The following is a 27,969-nucleotide window of genomic DNA, read 5'->3' as shown; positions in this document are numbered from 1 at the left end:
GCTTCAAGGAGGTGAGGTCTTGTGTGTCTTTTGAGGGGGGGGGGCAGGTTTTCTGAACAGTGTCACTGTGGAACAAAGAAGGAAAAGTGAAGCACCAGCCTGCACCAGCTTGCAGATGAGGCAGAGAGGATGGCTGTTGTATGAAGGGAATCTGCCACGTGAAAGGCTGGAAGATTAGTCAGAAGAATGTGCTAAAAGTGTATGCAATGATAAATGGGTCCTTTGATGAGGACAAGATGACAGGTGAAAGGAAAGAAATCTTTCTTTAAAAGAATTTATTTTCCAGAGTAACATGTAATATACATATCCAGAAATTCCCTGAGGCCAAAAATACATCAATATCCAGAAAGAGACTAAATGGATGGGGACAGTAATAATATCCAGATTTGTGAGCGTTAATGGCAGTAAAAATGTCAGCAGGGATATTAAAATCCGTGCTTCAGCTTGCAAGAAACTCTTTAGTCATTAGATCCAGCTGGAGGGAGTCAGCCCAGGTTGCTGACTGCCTTGTGGAGGCAAGGCCTGTGCAGTCCCAAGCGAGAGGCTCGGGCATGTGAAGCAGGAAAGTCTCACTGAAAATGATAAGTGGCATGTGAGCCTGCGGTCTGGATTTCTGGGGTTTTTGTCTGTGGCATCTGCAGGAAATGTCTACCCTTGTGTATACATCTGTGGCAGGGAGAGAGAAAGGAAAAATGAAATGGGGGAAGGGAGGTGGGACCACTGGGGCATCAACCTCTCAGAGTTGATGTGTTGATACGACATATTATTGCATAAGTTAGCTGTGCTGTGAATGGGCTGGGTGTTGATTAGAGCAAAATATTGTTAACTCTGCAGGCTTGAGGAAATTTTCTCAAAGGTAGTAACAAAGCTCGTGTTGGCTTCAGCGCTGCTGGGTTTCAGACCCCCTGGCCTAGGCAATGCCGTCTTTGTAAGTGCATAGGCAGTAGGAGATAAGCAATCCTTACCATCCTGTGATGATAGAGCATGGTTTATTAAGGGATGTGTGTATATATATTTATATACACACTTGAGAGTAGTCCCTACTGCTGTGAAAGGATGTCTGAAGTGAGTAGAAACAGTTTTTTTGATGGAGCAAAGGATTTTCTACCATTAGCCCTGTGGGGACTTAACGCTAAATCAAATAACAGTGTCAGGGCTGATAGGTAAGCAATGCAGAGGAGTCTCTGCAAATTGCTTTGCCTGCATTTAATTAGTGCAGTAGAAAATTATAGCTCTAGAGGAAAAAGTGAGAGATATTTTGAGCATGTAGGCCTGTGGGAAGAGTTCAGCCTAGGAGAGAAAAGCTCAAGAGCATCAAAGTCTTCTATACTCTTCCCTACTTTGTCTGCTCAGAGGCAGGCTCTGAGCTGTATGGACTTGTGGTTTGATTCGGTAGCAGTTTTCTGCCAGTGCTGAAGGTTGTAGAAAGTGGAGCAGCAGGGGAAATAGAACTTACTATTATTTGCAGTGCTGCAAGGGGCTGCCATTTTTGCCTTGAGCAGCCCGACTTTTATCCTCTGGGAGATGGGACACAAGCACTTCTTCCACAACGTCCTGTGAAAGGCACAGGGACATTCAGTGAGCACAGCCACCCAAGGGCTCACGTCAACCTTTCTGCATCTTCTCAGAGACCTAGTGCCTCAGCAACAGAAATTGCAGGGACCATTACAGCATTCCGGCCATATCCTGCTTTCCAGTAATCTCGAGACGGCCTTTTCTTTCTTTCCTTTTTTTTTTTTTCCTTCCCTCTTTCACCTTTCTTTGTTTTGCACAATAATTTCCTTTCTTCCTAGGCAGGAGTGGACAGCAGTATTGTTTGATTTCTGTTTTTCCAGTGGGCCATGGCACTCCCTAGGGCTTGTAGCTCTTGCTGTGTTGCTTATCTGTGAAGGATAGGTCTGAAACTAAATTAATCCGGATTCATAGTCGGTCCCCAAGGATGTAAGGCAGGAATTTTTCATTAGTAAAACTATGAGATAATTTGTATTAACATGTATATTTTAACCCCTCGAGCCACTGTTTGGAGACACATTTGAAGGCCGCGTGATGGACTCACTACCTCTGTGCTCTTCTGCAGATCTTTGCATAAAATGAGGCTTTTGGAAGCCTTTCGGTCTCTCAGGGCAACTCCGACTTCCCCCTGCGTAGCATTTCTAGAGTTTTTGTCGAAGTGTGGAGTCTGTGGAAGAGAGGGAAGCAGCATGTCCACACAGGGAGAGGTGCAGGATGGAGCTGTGTCGCAGGTGCATGCACAAGGACCACAGATGAAACTCCTGCCAGGGGAACTCCTGCTTTTTAGCCTCTTTCCATAGGTTTCCAGTCTTACTAGTGTCACTAGGCTCTGAATTGGGGTGTCATAGTAGACAAGCAGGCCTATGCTAAGAGATAAACTTCAGAGGATTTCTTTTAGTGGTATCTCCCAAAGCAATTCTTCTGCCACTCTTTTATCTCTGCTTAGCACCTACCATTCCAACCACATTACCCCAATCCCTACCTTCATACAGGGCTGCATCCCTCCTCACAATGGCCCGAGAAGTAGGTGGGCCCTCGCACAAGGGCACGTCCTTCAGCAGCTGCCCAACTTATTTCATGACAGCTTTGAGCTTTTCCCATGAGTGTTCACACATGTCCCCACTCCGTGTCCCCTCACAGTTGTTTCTCCCCCGTTTTCCTGTCTAGTGTGCAGTTTCTCTGCACATCTGTTGTGAGTTCTCAGGCTTGTTGCTTGCAGCCAGTCTCGAGAGTGTGGTTGCGTGTGGCCTTTGCTGCAAGCACATGTTGCGTGCACGCGTGTTTTTGGTTTGAAGTGAAACCTATTCAAACTGCTTGCTGTTGGAGGAGAGAATTATTGCCATCAGCTCTTCACACTTGCATGCTATAACTCAATGTCTATGTGTGGATCTAGCTGGGATCTTTGATAGCAGCATGAAACCACTTCAACAGCTTATGGCTCTTGCTTTCCTGTGTTCTCTGTCTCAGCTCCATCTCCATTTCTCCTTCCATCTTTTGCTCTGGATGCACATCTCTCCTCTATGTACTGTGCTCTTGCCCTACCACTGCAGCTACCCATGCCGTTCTGTGGCAGTTTGCTTTGAAAAAATTGCCAAGTGCTTTTGCTAGTGAAGGTGCCATGCAAAAAGTGAATGGAAAATTAACAGAGATAGGAAACTTGACTGCCAAATCAGAGGAGCTTTGAGTAGTGTGTTACGAGCCATTTGTCAAGGGCATGAGATGTTTAGCAACAGAGGAGTCACCGTTCAGGTTCAGATGTACAATCCACCTAGACTGTGACATCTTTTGAAATGGCGATTGCTGGCTGCTCTTGGGAGGGAGCAAAATGGGAGGAGGCAACTGTCTGGGAAATGGCCTGTCTATACAGGGGATTTCACCAGTAGTGGCTTTGCTACTGTCCCCTCAGCATAACTTTCAAAGACATCTTGGTCTGCAGGGTGTTTCGCAGCTAGCTGCTGCCCAGGCATGAGATGCATTCAGTATCGCTGGGCAGTGGTACATCTGCTTCAAGGTGCCATCTGGCGCCTCAAGGAAGTTAAATTATTGCTATGTAAATGCTGCAGAGCCCAGGAATAGAATGTCAAAGAAATTATTAGGTCACAGCTTTCACAGCCAAAGCATCTTAGGAGCTCCAGGCTTTCTGATTGCTATTGACTCAAGTACTTGGCTATTGTGGTCTTCTTGTGCTACTGAAAAGTTAACATCTCTGTAGTTGCTCTCTGAGAGGACCTGGTGAATGAGTCTAGGGAGCTACTAACCCACTCTGCTTTCTTTAGAAGGGCAAAAGAGTGAGACTTCGAAAGAGGCCAGTGTGGAGGGAGCTTCCCATCACACGCTTTGTTGTTGAGGCACCATTCTCCATGTCTACTACCTTAACTAGGACGCCACACAGATCACTCAGACATGAGCCAGCCCCCTCGCACCTCCAGCTTCAGAGTGCTGTTCTCCACCTCAGTGTCCTGCAGGAAGCAGACAAACTTGTCCCAAAGGCAGGCTTGCTGCAGTTCTTCACCACCGGGCTTTGTCACTCATGGACTAGGGACTGGAGCCCCCTAAGGATGTGGGATGAGACTGCCTCAGCAGTCGGATACGGACAGTCAACCCAGCACGGCCTCCAGGCATATCAAAAGCAGCTCACGTTCTTCTCTGTGATAGAGGAGAGAAAACTTCAGTTGGCTCTGGGAGCTGTGCAGGAGATCTGAATCGCTGCACACAAACCATGCAGTAACTCCATCCTGATGGAGGAGAGGGGTAGGCAGACAGTTGACTTGTCCAGCCCAGCTTGTAAAGCCAGGATCTAAGCAGAGAGAGAGAGAAGGTCTGATAGGTTTGAACTTCATTTCTCCTACTACAGTGCAAAGAGATGAAGGTGCAGTTATGCTGGGGGATGTAGCACAGGTGTCTATTGTTCGTTGAGGCTATTATGGAGATGGAATGAGCCACAGTGGGACTCCTCCAGCCTTACTTGGGAGCCACATTTAATCTCCTGTTCTTGCCCGTGGCTCTGCCTGAGTTGCATTGCAGCCAGGCCCACGTCTGGCCGTTGTTCCCTTGATCCAGATCTTGACCCACGGACTTGGCTTGACCTTGGACCTGCCTGTTTTACCGGGGTCAGACCGTCACCTGAAGTAAATCAGGGTGTTTACAGCAACTCAGAAATGGTTTTGCTCTTGTTTTCTCTGAAAGCATTGAACTCTGACAGCCAAGCTGCAACAGTGGCAACAAGCACAACGAAGCAGCTGCTTCCATGCAAGATGACCCCTCTTTTAGAGTTTTCTTCCTCTCACCATGCATTTCTTTCCAATGTTGGCTCTTCTTTTAACTAGCCACAGATGAGCAGCTGCAAGCCTTTATTAGCCATTTGGAGTCAACAGCTGCTAGGGGTATTTTTATGCTGATCCCCCTACGCTGTTGCTGAGTAGGCTCTTGCACCCCCCTGCCATGGGACTGGGTAGAGAAGCCATTTGTGCTCTGCTGTTGGTCTGCTGTGTGACCTGGCCAGCTGCAGAAAGCTCACCAGGAGCTCGAGGAACTTATTTTACAGGAAACCACATCCACTGTGGTAAGTGGAGAAGCAGTCTGGAAGTGGAGAAGAAACTGGACCCCTTCAGCCATGGAGAAGGGATGGGAAAGCTAGGTGCAGCCTTTGTCTCTTCTTAAATAAGGATTTAAGAGCTAGATAGGGGCAGAGGAAGTAGAAATCAAACTCTTGATCAAACTGGGATAAGTTTTGGTTTTTCTTTTTTTTTTCTACCAGTTTTCTGTCTTCTTTTTTTTTTTTTTTTTTTGCTTTGCTTAGCAGCAGGTTTCCATAAGCTCAGTAGCAGCCCCAAGCGTACCTGGGAGTAGGTATAGAGGAGCTCTCTGTTGCATATTGTGATATCTGGCTTCTCTGTCTTGCCTGCAGCCTAAACAACTGTAACATCTGCTAGCAGCTTTATTTAGGAGAGATCTAAATCTGGATTTGGCACCCCAAATTTATGTAGACTCCTCCTAGTATCCTCTGGGAGGCAGAGATACAGTAGAGCAATGTAATGTAGTGAGGCTGGCTGGTGACCTACTGCGTTGGTGTTTTGCTTCCTCCTTTCTTCCTGTGTATCTCTGTGCCTGTCTAGTCCTGCTGGGGAAACGAGGAGGAGTGGATGTGTGGTCCTGGCACATGTGGAGTGTAATGAGGAGATCCTGTGCAAGTGTGCTCTCCTGGTCAGCAGGAGAGCCTGTCCTTTTGGGTGCCTTTTCGTTGCCATGGGACTCTTTCGGTTTTCTGTGTTGTTTTCTAACTGTGGTCGGTCCATCTCCCTACCCTGCAGGATTTCTGAAAATGTGGATAGTGTATGAACTTGCCCTAGCATTAATGTACCTGCCTTGATAGCTATGTTGTTCTGCTTAGCAGTGTCAATGAGAAGAGGTGTTTTTTTTGCTTTCCCCAGGTGCTCTTTGCTGCCTTTCTCCTAACCCAGCCTTTACAGGTGTCACAGCCTCTACTCTCTGTGAGAGTAGAGAAAAGCTGAGTAAGTGCCTTAGCTTGGAGGAGATGAAGTCTGGGGATTAAAAGTCTTGCAGTGAGATTTTTTTTTTGAGCTTTGAAAACCTTTTGGAGAGTTCAGCATTTTAAAGCAAAGCTTTTAGATGAGGTAACCCAAAACCTGTGTTGTGGATGGAACTTTTCTCCTTGGAAACCTGGGCCATGGGCAGGAGGACAGTGGGCCTGAAGGCCTTACTCCGCCTCTCTTCCTGCCTGGATACTATTGCAGCCAGTATGGGCTTGCGGGGCCCTGTGTGAGTGCTGCTGTAGCGTGAGTGCTGGTGCCAGTTACCTGGTGTCTCCTTCTGGCTCAGGCTACCTTGTGGGCGCCTCTGCAATATGCTTGCAACAAAAATGTAGCTCTGAGCAGTGTAGCAAGCTGTGCTCAGATGGCATTTAGGCCTGCTGCTTCCAGGCACAGGAAATGGGGTCAGCCATATGCAGTAACAGTCTGTGCCCCTGCATACCTGAGAAGGGAAGAGGAGGAAGGAGCAGTGGGAGAGAGATTTACTTATTTCCTTTAGCATAAAACATCCAAGATCTGTGGCTGGCCAGAGTGTGACTGTTACCAATAGGCCAGTACTTGGAAACATAAGGGCTCCTTTGGTATTAGTGCAATTATACTCTGTCCCTGTGTTTCCTCCAAAGGGTGGTGGAAACAGACTCCTAGGGGTTGCTGTGTGGTGTTGCCTCATACTTACTTCTACTGAGAAGTGTTTCTGGAGCTGACACATTTGGCAGGCTAAGACTGCCAGCACCATCAGGCGCCAAGAGGGTGGCTAATGCCAAGATCTCATACTTCCAGGCACTGGCAAGAGGCAGCCATAAGCTGTGCAAGTCAGTCACGATGGACTTTTTCTGGATTGTAGCTTCTTTCTCTGCAAGACACAGGAGGGAGATATCAGCATGGCTAGTAGCGCCTTGCCACACTGCACGGGCCAAGCAGAGTGCAGGCTGGCAGGGATCAAGTCTATATTCCAGGCATGTGAAAACTGAAAGCATGGCCTAAGAATGCAAAATTAGTCACGTTGCCTTCTTGGCGGCTTGTGAATGTTTTATTTATGTGTGCTTGTGATCACAGGGTCCGTATCATGGTGTCACAGATTGATGCTGTTCTTATTGTCCTGTATACAGGCGGGAATCTGCTGGGTTTCATTGCTTTCTTAGGACAATTCACAAAGCAATTCACAGGTTTTTAAGATTAAAGACTGCAGGAAATGTGAGAAATGTGGTAATGTGAAGGACCCTTGATTTCCTGGCCAGCTCTTTTTTTTTTTTTTTTTTTTGTTCCAGTTTTCTTCACTGCTGTGCTTTACAAGTGCTGCCTCCTATGATCACCTACCCTTGTGGACATTGCCATGTGGGAGCAGATGCTCAGGGGAAGGTTAAGACTGGGGTAGCCACCCAGCAATTCTCTTCCCCAGATGTTTCTCTGTCTCTTGTGATACGCAGTGGGCAGCCTTCTTTGCCTTTAGTAAGGCCCAGTGAGTTTTGTTTTTTAATTTCCACTAATTCGATTGCCTTTCCAAGCTGTGTCACACTGTGTGTTCCGTAGCAGCCTATGGCAAGGAGTTTGCAGCTTAACAGCAAGAACTATCTCCTTTATTTCAGCTGAGTTCTCCCATGTGCATTTAACTTGTTCTCTAGATCTTGAATTGGTCCTCATAAGAGGATCCCCTCTCTTAATTTTTGGGAGAAGACTGAGGCCAGCCCAAAGGGCTGGAAAAGCAGAGGGATGAGGCGCTCAGGTGGGAGTGCTCCTTCCCCCTGCCCTTTTAGACCCTTTCTCAATAAAGCCCTGGTAGAGAATAGAAACGAGTTCCTTTTTTTGATTGCTCAGGATAAGATTGAAGCACTAATCTGTGCAGGGGAGCAAACATTTTAGCCACCTCTAGCAAACAAGAGCACCTACGAAGCAGTGCCTGGCTTTGGATAAGAGCTGTTTTACGAAATTGCTGCTCTCTTCTGCAACCTAAAACAAGTTTTAAAGCAGGAACTGATTTATGCAAACTTTGTGGACAAAAGCTCAGAGTAGATGTGATCCTTACTCCCCGCTGCTGAACAAGTTGTTCTCAGCGGGAGTTTTCTCCTATGATTTCTCAGCACTGACTGTATTAACTGCGCCCTTGGTGCAGGATCTTGGGCAACTGCCGAAGGTGCTGGATAATGTATCACCAGCAATCACTGCTGGAGATGAAGCAATAGCAATGAAGGGGAGGAGACTGGCATAAATATCCTTGTGTGGGTGAGATCTTGCGCATTCAAGCTAAAAAAAACCCTACTTCCCGATAATATGCTTGCTTTAAAAAAGGACTAAGAGAAGCCTTTAAAACAGGCCAAGAAGTTTAACTCATTACTAACCTGCAGCAAGATGTTGTTGTTAGACTAAAACCAGAATAACTGAGCTACAGATGGGCTTAAATGTGGTATTAGAGCATCAAGGGGAGTTCCTCTGCAGTAGTAACCCAAAGGGAGAGCTTTTTATGAAGGTAAAATACCGTTAGTACGACAGGCAATTACATACATTACCTGTCTGTCAGCCCTGGTTCAGCAGTGCGGATTTACAACCTGAACCGGAAGTTTCTACCTAGGATGGAATCTTATAATATCAGCTCCCCATCCGCTCATGAGCCTGTGGATGTCCTTATGAATCTGAGTCTGTTTCCAACACTGGGCTTAGCAGAGCCCCATAATCTCCAATGGAGGAACAGAGTCGGGTTGTGCTGATTAGATGGAAGTGGCCCTAATGAAGAGTCTTGCTTGCCTTCTGGTAAGGGCAGGAGCAGAGCAAGGGAAAAACAAGAGCCCAACAGTGAGGAGATGGGCTAGCGCCTTCCTACACAACCTGCTCAGATTGAAGCTCCTCTCTGTGCCAGCTGGTGCATAGCTTATGGATGCACTGAGCTGCTGATTTTTTTTTTCTCTCCTCCAAGAAAAGCCTACTAATGTTGTTAACATCACCAAGCTTTCTGTGTGGGCAGTGGGCACTCATGTTTTCAAACAAACTCATTGTATGACTGTCATTCAGGGGAAAAGCCTTTAATTTCGTAAGTCCTCTGTCAGGAGAAAAGAATGGTCATCTTGCTGTTCGCTTTTCCCAAGCCCCAGTCCAAAAGCACTGCAGTCCAGTGATAGCTAACTCTGGAAAATACCTGGAAATAACACCGCTAGAGTCTAGGAGGCACGCGCAGGCTGCACGCCCTCATGAAACCAAGAGGAATCCGTTCCTAGTTGCTCCTCCTGGTTTATCTCGACAACGGGCAATGGAAAAGTCCTACCTTGGGCAGCTGCTGAAACTCGGGTCCTCGGGAGCCCCCTGAGAGCATGCGTGGGCTCAGCAGTGCACCAAGATGGTGTGCTCTGCTAGGAAAACACGGTCCCACCCTGCTTGGCTCCAGAGAGCAGGTGATGTTGACCAAGCCGGCTTGGAGCAGGGCGCACGCACAGAGCAGTGCAGTGGAGGCAGCTGCGTCGTGAGCTCTGACAGAACTGCCAAGGCCCGGGGGCTCAGGCGAGCAGCTGCCCAGGAGTGTTCAGGGTTCCTCGTGTACAAGGCAGCTTGGCAAGTCTGGCCGTGAGGGTTGCGGCAGGACCTGAGCTCCTGGGGCTCCTTATAGTGCCTTACAGCTGTGCAGCAGAGTCCGAGCAGGAATCCTCTTCTCTCCTTACCCACACATCTAGTCAATATAGAAGGCAGTCAGATTGGTCAATGTCATGTTGGCCTGGCGTGCCACTTTTGTTTTCTACTTATGTGCCCAGAAATTGAGAAAACGTCAATGCTTTCTTCCCTTACTCTCACTAATCATATTAGAGAAAAGAGGAATCTAGATACTGAAAAAATAGAACTTGAACTTGAGCAATTAAACTTATTTGAATTGATATTTTGTATTTTACCACTTTTGGGATCTTAAGCATGCAATGTATAGTCTGCAAGTTGACTTTTGCAAGCTGTGTAGAAAACTAGCCTTAAAATATTTCAGCAGGCAGTGCTGGAACATTCTAATAGGAAAGCTTTTGCAAATCTGATGCATTTGCAATATTTCAATAAGTATTCTAGTATAATTAAAATTATAACATTAGTCATGAATATTTGTAATCAACGATGGATCTGCCTAGATGGATGTATCACATAGGGCATACTTTGCCTCGTCTATGTTCTTGCTTCTGTTACTGTTCTGTCTCTACAGCTAAATGATTTCCTCAAATATCTTTGGACCAGGAAAACAAATCAAAGGAACAAATATTATGTGGGAATACTTTGATTGTCTACTAGGACCTAATTAGTTTGCTACCAAATGTGTGTGGGTTTTTTTTTTTTTTCTATTTTAGTAGTAGGGTGGAGATGATGGGCTTTAAAGTACCCATAAGGAAAAAAAAAAAAAAAAACTATTACAAACAGTGCCCTCACGTGGAGAGAAGGGAAACTTCTTTTCAATTAAAATGGGCAATATGTCGGTCAAATTAAGAGCACAGTGAATGGAGTTGATCTTGCTACTGAGACAACGTGAATTGATAATTGAGAAGCAAGTTCTTCCTGTGTGTGAGAAGGAAACAAATAATCAGAAGGCCTCATTCCAAGGAAAAATATCTAAACAAATTACTAGGCAAATGCACAGAATGTTCTGTGGCCACTCCTGTATTAAGAGAGCAGAAACTGGACCAAATTAACTCCAGAGGAATTATGGTGAAGTTGATGTCCTGTGATTACGCAAAGATTGAATCCGGAGGTGGTGTAACAATTTTTTGTCAGTTTAACTGCTGACAGATGAACTCTTACAGCTTTGCAATGGACGCTTAGGATCTTAGCACCTTCCCTGCCCACTCCTTCCAGCTAGATGTTTCTGCTGCAAATGTTGGGCCACATTTATTAGGCCTGTGAGAATTCTAATCAGCTGCATTGCAAAGGCTGTAGGTTTTGAGTCATCACGAACCAACAAGCCTGGCCTATATGAACAAAGTTTGTGGATATGAGTATGAATTAAATATACATAACAAAGTAAATATTGTAAATGTGTCTCCTACAATACACACTGATGATAAGTGGTGTTTTGGAGATTAAGCTTGTACTACTACATCAGTGTTATGTGTATGATAATATGAGCAGTAGCACTGCTGTGGGCAGCTCTGGGTGTAGTATAATCTTAATCTGCAAAATCATATAACCCCAGATCTGCTCATTACAAAATAAGGTTGTGAATGATGAACTCTCATTTTTTTCCTTTTAGCAAAAGCTAGGAAAGCACTGAAAATGCAAGGTGTAAAGAAGGTATTAATAATAGAACTAAAATTTTCATCTGGCCTTATGATGACAGAAAAGGAAATAGTGACATCCTGAGGAAAGAAAATAAAATGCTGAAATTGGAGAGTTCTGTCACTAAGCTTATTTTAAATGTTCTTCTAGGTCCTGTTTAACCTGCAACACTACTGAATCAGTGGAGAAGGAAATAGCTGTTTGTGATTTGCCATCTCAGTGCCCCTGTGCACAGCTCACAATCAAGAAAGGGGACGTACCTTTCTCCAAGAGATTGAGCAAGATCTGACAAGGTGGGTAAAATTAAGCAATCTAAAGATTCCAGAAGAATGGTATGTAGTTAAGGAAAATATGTGTTATTAACTAACGATTGTTTTATGAGGCATTATAATGGTATTTTTATGAAACATTTCAGGCATTTTAATAGTATTAGAGCTTTGTGCATTTTCCCCATACCTAGAGAAAAATATTTTGGGGAAAATACAACCCTAGCACGCCTAAAATGCAGAACTGAATTCAAATGTTTTTTTTTTTCACTTTCATTTTGTATTTTGTGATACTGTGCAGTCCATAGCAAATTGAGGATCTCATCTTTCTTCAGGTGCATTCAGAAAACAGGCAATTAATTTTATTGCCCCTATTTGGTCTGTCTTTGATATCTGTGCATTTTGTGGAATTGCAGCATCTTATGGATGCATCTGGCAGTTGTTAAGACAGAGGGTTCATTGCCCATAACAGTTTAAAAAAAAAAAAAGTACATAAATGCAATTTTCTACTCACTTATACATATTGTAGAATCTTATGTTTCCTTCACAAGGTGCAGATTAGCCTATATGTCTCTCAGTGGAAAATGAAAGTCCTCAAGGGAGTCATAAACATGTTCAGTGTTCTTAAACAATAAATTTTAGATACAAGGTGCTGGCTTTGTTTCCCTTTTATTTCAATTTTAAAACAAAGATACTCTACAATTTCAATGGGGGTTACAAGATGTCAGGTCGAATTGCACCTACCAACATTTTTATACACTTGCAAGTAATTTACAGTACAAACATGAATGAATCTTGACTAACCTTCAAAACAGAAAAGTAAATGACTTCAACCATGGGTGTCATTAAATGATTTTTGACATTTTTACTTGATTTCCTACAGGATATTTTTTGAAAAAAAATCGGAGATTTCTCATCAGTTTATTCAATTTCACAACAACAAATAGCACAGAATAAATCCTTTAACACAGAGAAGTTTGATGTTATTTTCTCAAGTGTTCTTGAGTTAAACTGGAAAGCTGTGTGACAGTTTGGGCACACCTAACCTTGCTGTTTGTCACTAGATGGTGCTCATGCTGAGTTGTTTCTATAGCCTTATAATTAGAATTCCTGTACTTCTCTAAAAAGGAAAAAAAAAAGGAAAAGAAAGAAAATTAGAATACATATGGCTGTTCCAGATGTTAATTCCAGGTAAGTGGTATCCCCCCAATTATACAAGGAAATTAATTTTAATTCTAGGAAAATCAGAACTGAAACCACAGAAGATTCCACACTAATATGAGGATGCAAATTCTGTAAAGCTTTAAATTGTGTAGTGAACATTGCTTAATACCTTAACATTTGAATAATGCTAATTCCAAACAGGTAATATTCTAACATTGCTAACTGCGAAAGAAGGTAAAGAGATTGTTTTACACAAAGCTGTGATAATTATTGTGCTCAAAATTTGTGTAAAAATGGTTTAACACTTAATTTTTAGATACCACAGTTACTTATTTACATGTTGCTGAAATGTCCTTCATAGAAGCCTCTCTAGGAAGGAAGTCTGACCACATGCTGCTTTGTGGCAGAGAATAAGTGCAGTATAAGAGCACAGCAAAGGCCTCCCAATTGAGAAGCCTTTTTTTTTTTTTTTTCCTTGAGGCAGTAGGAGAACTAGATAATCATAGCAATTCCTGACATCCAAGTCTTTACATCAAATTCCTATAAAACTGTGCAACATGTTCCACACAACACACTCTTTGTGTCTGTGAGGCTGTGTGCTTTGTGTAGATCAGCACCTGAACGTTTCTGCCCAGTGCTCCGCTTCGCATTGGTGCAGATGCTATGGCAGATGATTGAGGAGATTCATCTGTCTCAGAGTTTTCTGACAGTGAACATTGTATTTCAGCAGCAGGCAAGTCTGCTTATTTGTAAATGCTGTGCATTCTTCTTCATGGTTCTTTGCTGTTTTCAACAAGCACAGTTTCTTGCTCTTTATTCCCAGATGGACCCCACCTAACTCTAACCTAGGTGGAATTTGCCATCTTCCTTTTTCCTGTGTTTTCTGCTACGCGTATGTGGGACATTTTAGTTAAAGAGGAAATGGAGAAAGTTTTTAGAGGCTGGGTTTTCTCTTGGGGCAAGAATAGCTTTGCCTGCTTTTTGTAATAATATTTATCCTAAGTTTCATTTTTTTTCTGCTTTCTCTCTGTTTTCTGTCACTAAACATGTGGTGACACCTGCGCAAGGTCTGTCTTCTCCCTTTCATTCTATGCTCTGTAGCAATGTATCATTCTTTATCCCTTTCATTCGTTTCCTTCAGGTGAAGTCTGTGTTCATTAGGGGCTATTCCAGGCCTAGGTTAAGGGAAGTTACTTGACTGTTCATTTTGATGATCAGGATGCCAGACTTTTTTTGGCAGAGTCAATGTATTAACATGTAAAGAGTCAATCATGAACTTTGAGTTCATGGAAGTCTGAAATTAGAGTGATTTATTTAAAAACAAGTAAAGGTATTAAAAATAAAATAACACTTCTATGAGAAATTGTGTTAGTAGCTAACACTAAATTCTGCACATATCTGGAAATCTTAGACATCTACAGGTCTACACATTTACAGGTGTAGTACAGAAAACATTCATATTTTCACAGTCATTAATTCCACAGTGTAGTTGGTGTAAGAAGACAGACTTGCAGATTGCTTTTCAGAAAGCACATGGGCTGGAGCTGACATTTACTGTGTCCTTTACCTTTAATATCCAAATGCAATGCACAAAGTCAACTGAAACTCCAGATTGTGCAAACCCTACTTACAAAAGGAAAGGAAGCTGGAACCTGGAGACTGCAACGTAAGAAATTTGGCAAATCTTGTGTGAGGCGTTGTGTCATGTCAGGGCTGACATCAACATCTGCTTTTCTAACCATAGCGTGACACAGTGAACAGCTCTAGGCAGGCAGAATGCTCAAGTGTATTTGTTCATTGTGCTGCTAATACCTGAGTTATTTAACTCTTTAACTCTTACCTGTGTTATTTAATGAGTAGAGATGACAAGTGTGATTATGTATATGCATGGAGTAAATTTCATGTTGCTTCACTGTATGAACTAAGGCATAGTAACTGGAGAGGATTGGAAAATTTGTTTCAGAAGTGTGTACCTAAACTGAATTAAAATGCTAATGCAGATGCACCCTAAACCATCAAAACTCTGCTTTGCCCAGGACACCTGAAGACTGAGATGGGGAAGGCTTCTTTCGGTCTGTGTTCTCCAGAGGAAGACATGTGGGTTACAAAACTTTGTCTGTGAATCCTAGGAAAAAAATAGGTCTGCAAGAGTCAAAATCACCAACGAAAAACAATTGCTGAGTTCTAGCATATAATAAGTAAATCAAATCCTAGTGTAGTTCCAAGTATGCAATTAGCTTTCTATGTGGTCTTTAGGTTGAGCTCTGGCTCATGGCTTTTGGATATGGCATATTGGATCCTTTGGAATCAGTTTTGCTAATATTTTTTTCCTGCTGACAGAAATAGTCTACTTTAATTATATTTTAAGCCTGCCCAGGAACTCACTTTGTCTCTTCTTTCATCACAGAAGTATTCCAGTAGTTTTAGAAAAGAGAAAACATTCTGTGAACCAAAAGCCTACTTCCTTATCCTCATGTAACAACTTGAATATGGAAAACAATGAGTTCTAGCAGCCTTCTAGGCCCCCTAATTGTTTAGAGCTTCCTGTATCAAGTATCCTCCCCAGGATACTTTGTGCCAAAGTTGCGTGTACCTTTCACTTGTTCCTGCCAACCCAAAAGATTTCTTCATGAAGGATGAAGTTTTCTTCCTTTCCTCTAGCAAAAGCTTTATCTTCTTTATATCTCCATTAAGCGTGGACTGTGCCAGTTTTAGCATAGTCATGAGCAACAATATAGTTGAAGAATGTACCGACCTGTACTGTTTTTCTAACTTTCCTTAGTGGAAAGTTAGGTGGAAAGCTGTATAGATTTTTCCAAAAATGAGATCCAAGCCAAATGGTTTGTTGAGTGTTTTTTGTTGGTGGGTTTTTTTTTTTTTTTGATTGCTTTATTCTGTTTTATTTTGTGATAACTAGTAGAGAAGTCTTTCCCTTCTAGAGAACTCCATTCAACAGAGTTATGTGTTTTAATCAAGGAGCCTCTGTGTTTTCTGAGAAATATCTATAAAAACCTACTGGCTTCATCCAAGCTTATTTGTTGAGTATTTGCTAAAAGTGTGGCAGGCAAGAGCTTTCTGAGTGATATGTCCCACTTAAAAACATCTTCTATTTCAAGGAATGCGATCTTTATTTTCATGAACAGCCACCTGAAACATTTTAACAATACTCATTTGTCACAATGCTTTCTGTTGTCATGTGTCGTGTGTCTCAAACACAAGGCATCATTGAAAGTTTTAAGAGGAGACACCAGATGAAATGTGATCCAAGCGTCAGTTTTCTAGACACAAGTTTTAACAAGTAGGAAGATTAATATAAATGTTTAACGTGTTTTAAAATATCAGTGGGAACAAATGATTATTTTCTTGCTTGAAAGAGGATCTCTTCAGCATTCTGCTGTTATTTGATAATTGCAATTACATCCAAGTCTTCCACCACTGTGCCAACAGTGAAAGTAGCCTAACTAGGAATAAAAAAGACAGACGCTAAATCGCAGAAGCACCCTATTGCCTGTCACCAGGAAACTGCAACTGAAAAAGGCTTGGGAGCTGCAGAAAAAGTGGCTTTATTAACAGCAAAGTATTCTGCAGAAAGCTCCAGGGTATGATAAATGTGTCCGAAGAGGCAGAGAAGTATGTCTGGAATAATCAGCCTGCAGTTCTTATTAAAGGAAAGTATGCAAGAAATTATGAAATTCAGAAAGAGCAACCCAGCTCCTAAATAGTTTAAGGTACTGTAGAATTTGAAGACGACAGCTCAGGAACAGACAGAGGACACAAATGTGTACAGAAGGATTCCTCCAGAACCTGGAATGAGTGAAGTTATGGAGGCTTGAAATTTGTATAATCTGGGAATTTTTTCAAAGTGAGGTTGTTTCTTCCGTCACGAAAGGGAGAGGACTGAACAAATCAAATATGATACACATGGCTATCAGCTAATGCACTGTGGACTAGCAAAAAGGGTTATTGCAGGCTTTGTGGACTGACTGTTCTGCTGTAGGGGAAATCCTTGCAGAAATGGAAAACAAACACATTTGATGAAGAAAAAGGACATGGCTCTGTACATAAATCGTGAGCAGGATTGGCCAGCCTGAAAGCAATATATAAAAGCAATGAGCCCCTTTGCTTGGAGGGAAACCAAGAAAAGAGTAATTCTGAGCTGCCCTGAAAGATTGCAAAGGTAGATAAGAGAGAAGATGGGTAAAACCATATGTTGCATATGACTTGAGAAAGCCAAACTTACAGGGGAAAAAAGAAAGAGTTTCTCAGGCTGGTACAGCTGAACCCCTGTAACATAACTAACTTAGAGCCCTTTGTGTTAGAGTAGGGCTAAAACTAAGTTCTTTTGTATCAAGATGTCCCCCTTTTTATAGACAAGAGGAGAAGAATAAAAGCAGTGTTTCATTTAATATCTTTTGGGTACAGGGATAACTAGAAGTAGGCTTTTATAACTATTCTGGAAAACTGGAAATGATTAAAACCAGGCCCAAATTTATTTCCATGAAAAGAGGAAAAAAGAAATGATAGAGACAAGTCACAGTCCTGGTGTGGCATCAGGCTAGAGCTAGAGCTCATACCTGTATTTGTGAGCCCAAACTAGTCCCAGACCATCAACCTACATGCAGAAAGACTGACCATCTGCCAGACCTCTGGTACGCCTAGAAGGCAGCAAGTCTTCTCAAGGGGAAAAGCCAGGCACTGCTTCTTAATTTGTGTGTGGCTAAGATCCTACATTTCTGAGCTGAATTTTTTGGACTTTGGCGCATTGAAAAGATCAAGGGATTTTGCCCAGAGGAAAGGCTTTGGGAATGCAACTCTTCGTCTCTTTATGTTGCAGCAATTACAGAGGAAAGATGCCCCAAAGTGTTAGTTTTTCAGCTGAAGCCTATTTCTTTGGATGAGCAAAGATGGTGCAGGGAGGCAGTCAGGCCAGCATGCCTTATACAGCAGCTCCATGTGTGCCTATTCCAGAGTGCAGGGAGATCGGGTAGCCCAGCTAGCAGGGCTGACCTCAGAACTGGAGGCAGTATCCTCACGTCCGCACGGCACTGCACTCAAACTGATTAGCTGTGTGATGAGAGACAGCGCTTCGTTAGGTGGCACTATGGTTTATAGCAGAGTATAGCTGGAGCTGGTGTCTCACCTAGCTCGCTCCTGGGCAAGTTTGCTTAGGTTTCTTTGCACCTTCCCTCCTGGGCTGTGTGGTCAGGCTTGAGCTGTGCACCCTGGCCGAGTGGTAGGAGCTCAGGATGGAAAATGCCTCTAAACAGGAGCGCAAGCAGAGCCCACGGCTGCCTGCATGTGATCCTGGTAAAAAAAAAAAAAAAAAAACAGCGGGGCGAATGCTCTTACTCGGCTCTGAGCACTGTCGGTGTCTTTATCTTTCCCCACAGTGCTGAAAGAGATGAGCAGAGGCATTTTGTGTTACTACAAGAAATTTGATCTGAGATCACAAAACCTAAAATATCTTCACCTGCCATTCCCATAATTCTGCCTTATATCACCACTGCATGCCAGAGCTGAAATGCTTTCTCCTGACATAGTTTGATTTTTTTTTATTTCATGGTAGCCAGGGTTCTGAACTTTCTTCTATTGTAGTACTTGGATTGAGGATAAGTTTCAAGAGCTCTGTAGCATATTTTGTCCTAAATTACTGCTGTGTGTATTTACCTGCAATGTGATTTAGTGTTTGGAAATTATGGTGCGCTACAGTACTGTCATTATGCCTGATTCTTTGTTCACAGGCACTCGTCAGAGCTCGCCACCTACACACTAAGGCAGAGAACAAAATGAAGCACCTAAGCCCTATGCTTAAAGTGTATAAGGTTAATATAGGTTAATTCCAAAACAACTCTGTCTCCTTTTTTGTGGATGAGACCTTATAGAAACAACAGAAATGAGATTAGTATAAATTAGCATACATTAGAGGGGGCAGAGGGTGACCAGAAGAATGTGATATAACTTCGCTTTATCTTTGAAGCTGGCTGTGCCTTGGATGCAGCTTGGACCAGGTGAGGCCTCTTAAAACCTGTATTTTTCTCTGATTTTGTGATTCCAAGAAATGTTAAGGCTGTAGCATCCAGTCAGGTAAGGGGAGAAATTGAAATATTGGAAAAAGTGAAAGTAAGCATTGTCCCCTTGAGTCAATACAGAGGCTTGATTTATTTCAAGTTCTACTACCAAATCAATTGCTGTACTTTAGGCAATTGCTACCGTACGTGGAATCCAGTGCTGCCGTTGTCCTTGCCATGAAATACTGAGGAATGTTAGGGTGTTTAACTGATGGAAGAAGTTAAGCAAAATGTAGTTGATACAATTTAGGAAAAAACGAGGTTGGCTAGAGCAAACACACAGTACAAAATAATGGTTCATGCCTTAGTGGTTTTGGCAAATACATTCCTGCATCTAAGCAGGAGGGAAAAAATAAATAAATTCCATCTTGACCCTGAAAGCCTGATCCACAGCATAGCCAAAGACAGGAGATTCTGGCCCAGTGCAGACTAAGAGTAGCTACCAGAATGTCTCCCGGAAGAAAAATACTCGGTTTTATTACTTTTACTCTTTAGCCTCAATGTTTTCTGATTCAATCAGAATTAGGCTTACAGAGTTGACTGATTTTAAGACACCTGGCTACTTCAGCTCCAGATTTGAAGCCCAGATTCTCTAAGCAATGAAGTCTAGTGTAAACCTGCTAGTTTGACCTACTGAGAAAGTCCCCCAAAGTCAGAAAGCTCCTCACTTCATTATGGGAGTCAGATCAGTTTTCCACATTAGAAAGCTCATCGGTAGGAAATGGAATCTATTTCGAAGGGCATGTTCTGTCCCTCATCCACATCCCTATTTTGAAGAATGTATTATATAAAATGTAGGTGTAAGGAATTACGGAGGGCTCACACCCAAAGCTTGCAACATTCTGCTGTCAGAGTCACTCTCATGGACTATGGGAGAAACTTTGCATTGAAAATACTAATCAGGCAGAGTGAGGATTGAAAATCAGGTCTGTCAGCATCGATGGAGATATCTTAATCACCACATTAGTGTGCCCTGAGATCTCTCAATGGGATTACAGTTCAAAATACCTTCAGATAGATAGTTCAGAGTCAATAGTTGCTGCACGAAGGCTGCTTTCTTTGCGTGGATCTCCTGGGTCTGTCTGGCCAGAAGCACGTGGCTTCTGCTTAGCCCGTAAACTGTGAGTCTGACACATTCCAGCTCCAGTTGGTAACGTATGCTTCACAGGCAAACATGGCATTTTCTGTAAATCCAGCACAGCCTGAGCTTCCTTGATTTGTTGTGCATTTACAAACCACTGGTAAAGTATATGCAGAGCTTCTGGGAAGTGCTGCACATACGTTGCATTTGTTAGTGCGTGTCTGGGATATCTGGACATCCTGCTGTCTGCTTAGCACTGAGGACAAGCAGACATCCTTGACAATTGCCCGATATCCTCAAGTTATTCCTAGTCAGGATCTCTGGTTACAGAAAAGACTGTGTCCTTGGAAATGTGAAAACATGATAATTCTACTTTTAAGAGGTAAATTCTCGTGTATGTTGTGTCAGTTTTATAGCATTTTTACAACTGCAGTTGAAAATTACAGTATAGACTATCCGTTCAGGTGTGCTAAATAGAAATCATGTCATGGCAGCCAGTGTCAGAACAATGCATTTGCTGGAGCTTACATTTTCTATCTTGTCAATAATGTAATGTTATGGTCTGATATGGCTAATGATAAGGTGAAGAATAAGCAGACCTGAAGTATGTGATTCAACTGATTGTACTATATCTGTAATATATTTCAGTAGTCCTCTAAAGGATGTTCTGGTGTTAGAATTTGTATAATTCATAGTTTGATGAAAAATAATTGCAATGGGGCCATCTCAACCCTCAGTAGTATTTTGCAAGCGGGTATGGTTAAGTTAGCTTATATTGCTCAACATTTATGACTTTCCTCAGTGGATGTTAAAGAAAAAAAAAAAAGCAGATTGATGCTGTCTGTGATTTGCAACTTTTATCTTCCAGTACTGCTTACATGTCACTAATAAATGATCCAGACACTGCATATGATATTGTGGTGCTAGCTGCAAATCACAGTCAAATATTGTATTAGAATTACAGTAGCATCTTAAACCATTTATGTTCCTTGTTCTGTAGAACTGTTAATGATAAGTAAAACTCTGAAAAACAATTGTCACAGGTTAGTTAATTGCAAATATTAAGGTTATACTCAGTGTTCATGGCCTTCTATCTTTTTTTGCTCTTGCTAACTGATGACTCTGTCCCAATAACAAACATGGCAGGAATTCTGCAGTTTCTGAAGATGATCTCTCCCCTTGCTACCACTGCTTTTCCAATTTTTAATTTTTAATCCCTTTCAAGTTTATACCACTTAGTGAATCCGGAGACTCTATAGTTGGCCTTAGAGATGTGGAAAGAAAATGGAGAACCTCAGGACGGTTCTGTGCCTAAGAGCCAGAAGATGGGCATGTCTCACACTGACCCTTTTCTTGTTCCTGCTGCTGCAATTGCTGCAATATCACTTAGGGATAGTTTCCAGGCTCTGGACAGGAATGCTGGTAGAGTAACCATTTCACAACAGCAGTAGCAGTTACTTTTCAAAATAACATTTGTTTCATCATGACATATTTTCCTAAGGTAGAATTTGCATTTGTCCATGCTTTTATGTGTGTGACAACCTGTTATCTTCAGCAGGAATTTTGTTCTTCTTCATCTGCTGAACCTGTATTTGCTGTGAGTCTAGGGCATATCTTGTGTTTTTTCTGGTGCTCTTCATGTTATGCCAGACAGAAAACTTTGAGGAAGAATAAGGAATCTTTTTCTTAGGGGTCATGGCTACAACACATGCATACTGGTAGTGTAGCTAGGAGATAAAGCTTGTATTTTTCCTCATCTCATTCAAGGATTCTTACTGTAAACAAAGGAAATCTTCCATAGGCAATGGCGTGATTCTTTATTTCCACACCTGGTGGCTATTCTGTACACTTTTATCCTACTCTGTTTTCTGAAAAGATGATGTTATATCACTGTGTGGGTCTCCTTGTATGAATCTTACTAGCAGCAGGCAGTGTGTTTATTCTATTCTGTCAAGTCAAAGTCGTATTTTGTTCTCAGGTACTGCTATGCTCTGTCATGGATCTGCAAAGTGGACAGAATCCTGCAGTCTCAGCTGAAGTACTGGGGATATTTGAAACAACTTTTTTCAAGTCAGCTGGCAGCTGAGAATTCGTCAGACCAAATTTCAGGACAGAAGTTTATTAAATATCTTAAACATCTCAGAAGATGCATATGAAAGCCCAAGAATGAGACAGTTTTTGCTGTGAAATGACCGGGCATCCATCCGTGATCTAAGTTGGTTGTGTTGTAAGTTATGATCATGTTCATCTCCCGCATAACAATGAAGTTAGTTACACTTGCTCCCTCAGTGTAATTAAGATTTTGGTCCCAAAGTACATGGTATGTTTGAATCCACCTGGAATTGCTTAGTGAGGTACGTATCTGTCAGTGACACCTTTGGCAGTGAAAGTATAATCACATCTCCCAGATAGATTCAAAGACATTCCAAAATGTAGAGCAGGTCACAGTCATTCACAGCATTTGTGTAACAGAAGTTTCAGCTTCGGTATCCAAAGCGGTTTGGAGACCGCCGCTGAAATAGCTTTGATGATGAACTTTTCTAAGAGTTCAGGGCAGAAGTTGATATTCAGATGATAACTTTTTCTTTAATAGTTCTAACTTTGGAGTGCTAATATTAATTTGTGGATTGAACTGCAATTTGTAATTCCACTTACATCCAAGCTTGACTGAAATTATCATTTTACCTCCTTCCAGAGGTAACTGGAAGCAAAACAAAAACACCTGCTGAAAACAGTATAAGTAAATTAAAGTTTGCCCTGGGAACAGATTGTGATCAAATCTTGAATTGCTGGATGAAATTTATAAAATTCATTTTAAAACTTGGTAAATAATATAATTGAATTGATCTTTTTCGACATTTCATTTGCAAATGGCCCATATTGCAAGAGTTTCCTGGTCTGTATGTCGGAATAGGAACAGAGTTAAGCAAATATGGCAAGTTATTTGTGGAAGGTGGAGGCTTAACTTCACAACTTTGTTGCCTGTCTTTCCTCAGCATGGCTTCTTTGATGGGATCTCCTGTTAGGGACCTGCACTGTTTGGCCTTGTGCTATTGATGAAGCGCTGACAAATGCAGGTGCAGATACATGTTGGATACATATTGCAGATACTGGTTTATTTTCAGGCTGAAAACGTGAAATGGCTTACTTTAAACAGGCTAGAGACATTAATTATTTAAATTTATGAAATCAGAAACAGTCACTAAGCCAAATATATATATATATATTTTAGAGACAATAGCATTGAAGGATGGTATTGCTTATAATAAAAGATGGTACTAAACGCTTAATAGAACACAGGAAAAAAAAGTAATTGTGACTAAACAGATAAATGTGTGTATAATTCTTAGGATTATACAGATGAAAAAGTAAGTCTTGCTTGTGTAAGTTAGATGTTGCTAGTGCAGAATCAGTTCTTGAGAACATATTCTGAGCTTTATGCAAGGAATGGATAACTAAAATGGAAAATAGATGGGAGAACATGAATTTAAAGTATCAGGGTATGTTATGTAATTACAAAGCAAATGAAGCAAACAGATTTGCACCCTTCGATAAGGAAAACTAAGACAAAGAGGGAAAGTAAAGCGTGTAATGAGCTGATACAAAAGGAAATGGAAAAAAAGTAATGTTGAAACATAGACACATGCTAATGAAATTCACTGATAAACGTCATAAATGCAAATATTTAGTGATTGCCAATTAGAGTTAACACTGGAAGAGCTTATAGAAGAGCCAATAGTCTAGAGTGATAGAAACAAGAAGCTTGGTTTGCATAGACATGTATAGTTTTATACTTAATGCTATGTGCTAGAACCTCAATTTTAAAGGCAGAGAAAACCACGTTACATTGATCAAAGTGACGCTTTTAGGAATTGCTGACATGATGTAGTTATGAGAAAAATAAGGCTAAGCTGCCATCCAGAGATCTATTTTCAGCAGAATTATGAAAATACTTCTGTTGGCGCAGCATCTCATTGAGACTCCCCTTAAAATATTGTGTTTTCCAGAATCTCTGTCTTTTAAGGGCTCTTAGAGTGACTGAGAAGAATATGATTTGTCTGTACAAGGTAAAACATATACAGAACATTGCCCATTCAGCACAGCAAAATGAAAGCTGAAGTGAGATATGACTGTTCTCTACAAATGTATTGCAGTGGGAATTGAATTTTTGGATGAAAATAAGTAGTTAGAAGTAGGAAGAAGAGATGGATGAACTGGAAGAAAAGGGGTGTAATGTATTCACGAATAGATTTTGTTTGTAAATTAGAATGGGATTCCCAGCCGTCAGTAAGGAAATCCTGAGGTAGGCTTGTAATAGGAGTAATTCAAGCAAGAAAATTAGATTCACTGCGGGAGGGCTTATATGATGTGGTTTTCTGCAAAAGGTCAGCTGGATGATTCATCCGGGCTTGGTTCCTGTGTTTCTGTGCAGATAAGAGAGCTAGGAAGAGGCAGCTGGGATCTAGCTGGTGGCACTTGTTAAAGCCCTATTATGCAGAAGCTGAAAATGTTAAGGTAAGGGGTACAGGACATCAGTTAGTAGTGTACTGAGCTGCTTCTTACCCTGCTAAAAATAATGTCTTGCTGCTTCATTGCTTCTCTCTTGCCCGATTTTTATCTGTTTCTTCGATTTCAAGACCATATTTCTTTTGTGTGTTTTTAACACCTTCCAACCTCATCCTTCTTAATTCTGTGGTCATTAATCTCTGTCCCACGTTGCAATCCCAACAGCCATCACTGAAAAATAACCAACTTAGTGCATGTTAGCATGGAAAACATTCAGAAGTTAACACGGTGCATTCGGTTGGTATCTTTAATATTTTCACTAGCTTTAATAGACACCTGAAAAATAAGTTACTGGATGTTTCCTAAACTGATTTAGCTTGTTCAGGCCCTTATCTTTGAGCCACAGTCTCTCAAGTTAGAAGACAAATAGTTTTAACTACATTAATTACCATTCACACAGAGCCCTCATTTAGAGTTACAACAAATTCAGAAGTACATTTGCAAACTCCACCCTACGTGACTGAGTGGAATGTCCTGTGGCTCAAGAGTAAGTGCCGTTAATGCTCCTAACTTCATACCTACACCTTTTATAAACACCTTCTGTAATCAGGACTGTAACGACAGCAAGATATCCTCACAATGCTGCAGCAAGGAATGAGCAGGTTCATAAGTGAAAGCTGCCAGAGCGTAACAAGTTGGCATGTCAGCAGCTAAACAGAAAATGCCAAAGATGCCCATGTGCTTTCTGAAATTACAGAAAATAACAAAATATTTGTGTTGATTATTCCTTTAATGAAATGTGTTAGATTTATCAAGAAATAGAAGCACGCGTCCATGTTGTTCTTACAAATAACTAACTTGGGGCAAATATATGCCCTAGGCTATGAAAAAAGAACCGCTTGATAATATGCCCACAGCCTATTCAGGTAAAGATATGTGACTATTTGCATAAAGCCAGTTCTGTGTCTGAGGTATACAGCGGTGAAGCTTTGCGCAGAGAAACAGGAGTGTCTATATGCACAGCGTGTTCCTGCAGTGGGGCTGTCCTTTCTAGGGATACTTTGTGGTTTTGGTCTGGTACTTATCCCCGGTCATTCCTGCAAGTGACAACATTTTTGGTTTCCAAAGCAGGGATTCTGAGGAACTTAAGCTTCACATTATAAAATGACAGATTTCTATCTTTTGACCAACAAAAGGCACCAAGTTCTCCTAACTCTTGGCTTTACTTAAAATTAGACAAAATGTAGTCAGTTTCTGGAAAATTCTTGTGAAAACAATCAGCTTGCAAGTACTGCTTAGGAATGTGAAGCAATTTAAAGATATGAACTGGGTTTCTGTTTTCTGATTATATGCAGGTGCTTGCTTCACACTGTCACAGATAAGAAATCAAGATTTGGCTTTGAAGAGATATATGTTTATTTTGCTCCAGATCTATATAACAATGTGTTACACTACCTCTTTGCATTGGGTAATAGAGTTTTATATACCGCTTTTATATTAGCTCATCCAAGTCTATGGCTTCTTTATAATTTATTTTGACATTCCAAGGCTAGAGTATGTTTCTGTTAGTGTCTTCTCAGTTTTATCCTTTGGTGAAAAATTCACCTTACTACCTCTTACAACCAGCTGGGTACATTCTTTCGGAAGCAGCCATACAGTACTGTGTTAAAATGCAAATTCTTACAGTAGTGTGTCACTCTGATGTCTTGCTGTCTGTAGATAATGTAGGAAAGATTTTTTAAAAAGGAACTTTTGAAAGAGTAATATGGAAAAAAAATCAGATTATTAGGTTTCATAGTATCCCCACAATTTTTGAGATTCTGAAAATGGTTCTGGCATTGTGAACCTGGCATCGTGATGCTTTGTTCTATCGAAACGTTTTGTCCTCATTGAGTAAAAGACTGACTCAGCCAGAGGATATTATGTTTTAACATGTTGATATTCTGAGTTTACTAAACAGAACTGTTTGCTGCAGCAGTGCTGAACACAAACTGACAATACTATGCTCTGACTATTCCCATATTCTGGGGATCCTGTGCTATCTCATACTGTGCTGTGCAGTAGTGCCACTTGCTGTTGCTTGCTTGATAACTCTTACATATATTTATCTGTTTTCTTGCCTAGTTCTGCCAGACATTTTGATTGTCGCTGTATTATACACATCAACAATGAGCTCCGACAATAATCGCATGTTATTATATTTGCTATAAGACAGGAATTTAAGCTCCACCATTTTTAAACTGTTTTCAAGAATAAGTCTGGAGAAAAAATAGCTGTAGCCCACATGAAAATATTGCCATCTTCCTCATTGCTTCCATTCTGTGGCACTGAAACTCACATTTTACGAAGTGAGTTCTTGAAAAGTCACCCAAATTTAACTACTATAATAATTTGAGAAACTTTCTTTTGCATATGCCAAACAGATTAAAAAAAAAAAAAAACACCAATAACCTTCCGAGGACTTTGTGTGTACTGAACATATTATGCAGCTGTATCTCTGTGTTGCAAGGAGCTGTTCCGTGTTGGGGAATCTGAAATGAAAGCTCTTCATATTAATGGGAAAGGCTTCATATTAATGGAAAAGGCTACCATATGTCAGCATTTCACTAGAACAGAAAAGCAAATCAGTAATGCCGTAATAGCCAGCAGCGAGTAATGAGATCAGTAGGGATGTGGGCGTTTCAGACTTGAGCCTTTGCACTGCTTGATTTACTTGATTTTCATATATGGCAGACGATCAGACAGAGCTTTGGCTTCAATGAGGGAGTGTTTTCCAAGGAATAACATCATAGTATGAAAAGCTGCCCACTAACTGCTACGGCAAAGAGTGTAAAATTACATGATTCTAAATACTCTGTGAAGAAATTAATGATTTAGTACTGAAGGTACAGTTTATCTAGTATGAAGTCAGTCAGTCATGAAGTACATGTCTCTCTCTCAGCTGCTCACAGCTGTGGGCTCAGCTCCCATTCTGAGGACCGGGATAAGGCAGGAGCTGCTCTGAAAAGGTAATACACAGTGGCATCATCATGGGCTCTGTTTACAACAGTTCCCTTGTAATCATTTATATGCAGCTAATCAAAATTAAGATTTTAGGATGATAGAGGTTTCGCAATTTTTGAAGGCCTTATGTTTTACAATGTGATGCAGGTTCGTGTGTGCAGGAGTTACTTATGAAATAAGTGGCAGCAGGGCACAGCGGGATGGCACGTTGCCCTGGAGTTTGCTGTGGTATTAGGTAACGAACGGTGAGGTAACTGGGCTGCGGCGCATTTGTACAGCATCTGCGTACCGACGTCTGTGTCACGAGTGAGGGGGTCCCCGGACAGGTGGCTCGCGCAGGGCCGGCGGGCTCTGGCGCGGTGCCCGTGGGCTGCTCGCGGCCGTGCCGGGGTAGCGTGCGTGGGCAGAGCGGCGGCGGCGGCCGTTAGCGGCCGTTGGCGGCGGCCGTTAGCGGCCGTTGGCGGCGGTCGTGCGCGGCGGCCCTACTGCCGCTGGGGGCGCTGGCGGCGGGCTCCTCGTAAGCGGCCAATGGGCGCGGCGCGCGGGCGCGAGCGGCGCGGGACGCAGCCAATGAGCGCGCGAGTGGTGCGCGC

At 42.0% G+C, this 27,969-nt stretch overlaps 1 pseudogene; it reads right to left on the bottom strand.

The window, feature by feature from the left end:
* Positions 1-439: 439 nt before the first annotated feature.
* LOC104572995 (uncharacterized) lies at positions 440-15,436 on the bottom strand (annotated as a pseudogene).
* Between the last annotated feature and the right edge of the window lie 12,533 nt (positions 15,437-27,969).

This window comes from Tinamus guttatus, unplaced genomic scaffold, assembly GCF_059628265.1.
Source record: "Tinamus guttatus ecotype Peru unplaced genomic scaffold, ASM5962826v1 Tinamus_guttatus_pri_ptg000240l, whole genome shotgun sequence".
NCBI lineage: Eukaryota > Metazoa > Chordata > Aves > Tinamiformes > Tinamidae > Tinamus > Tinamus guttatus.
Note: the sequence above shows the minus strand (reverse complement) of the source record. Positions and strands in the feature narration are given on the sequence as shown.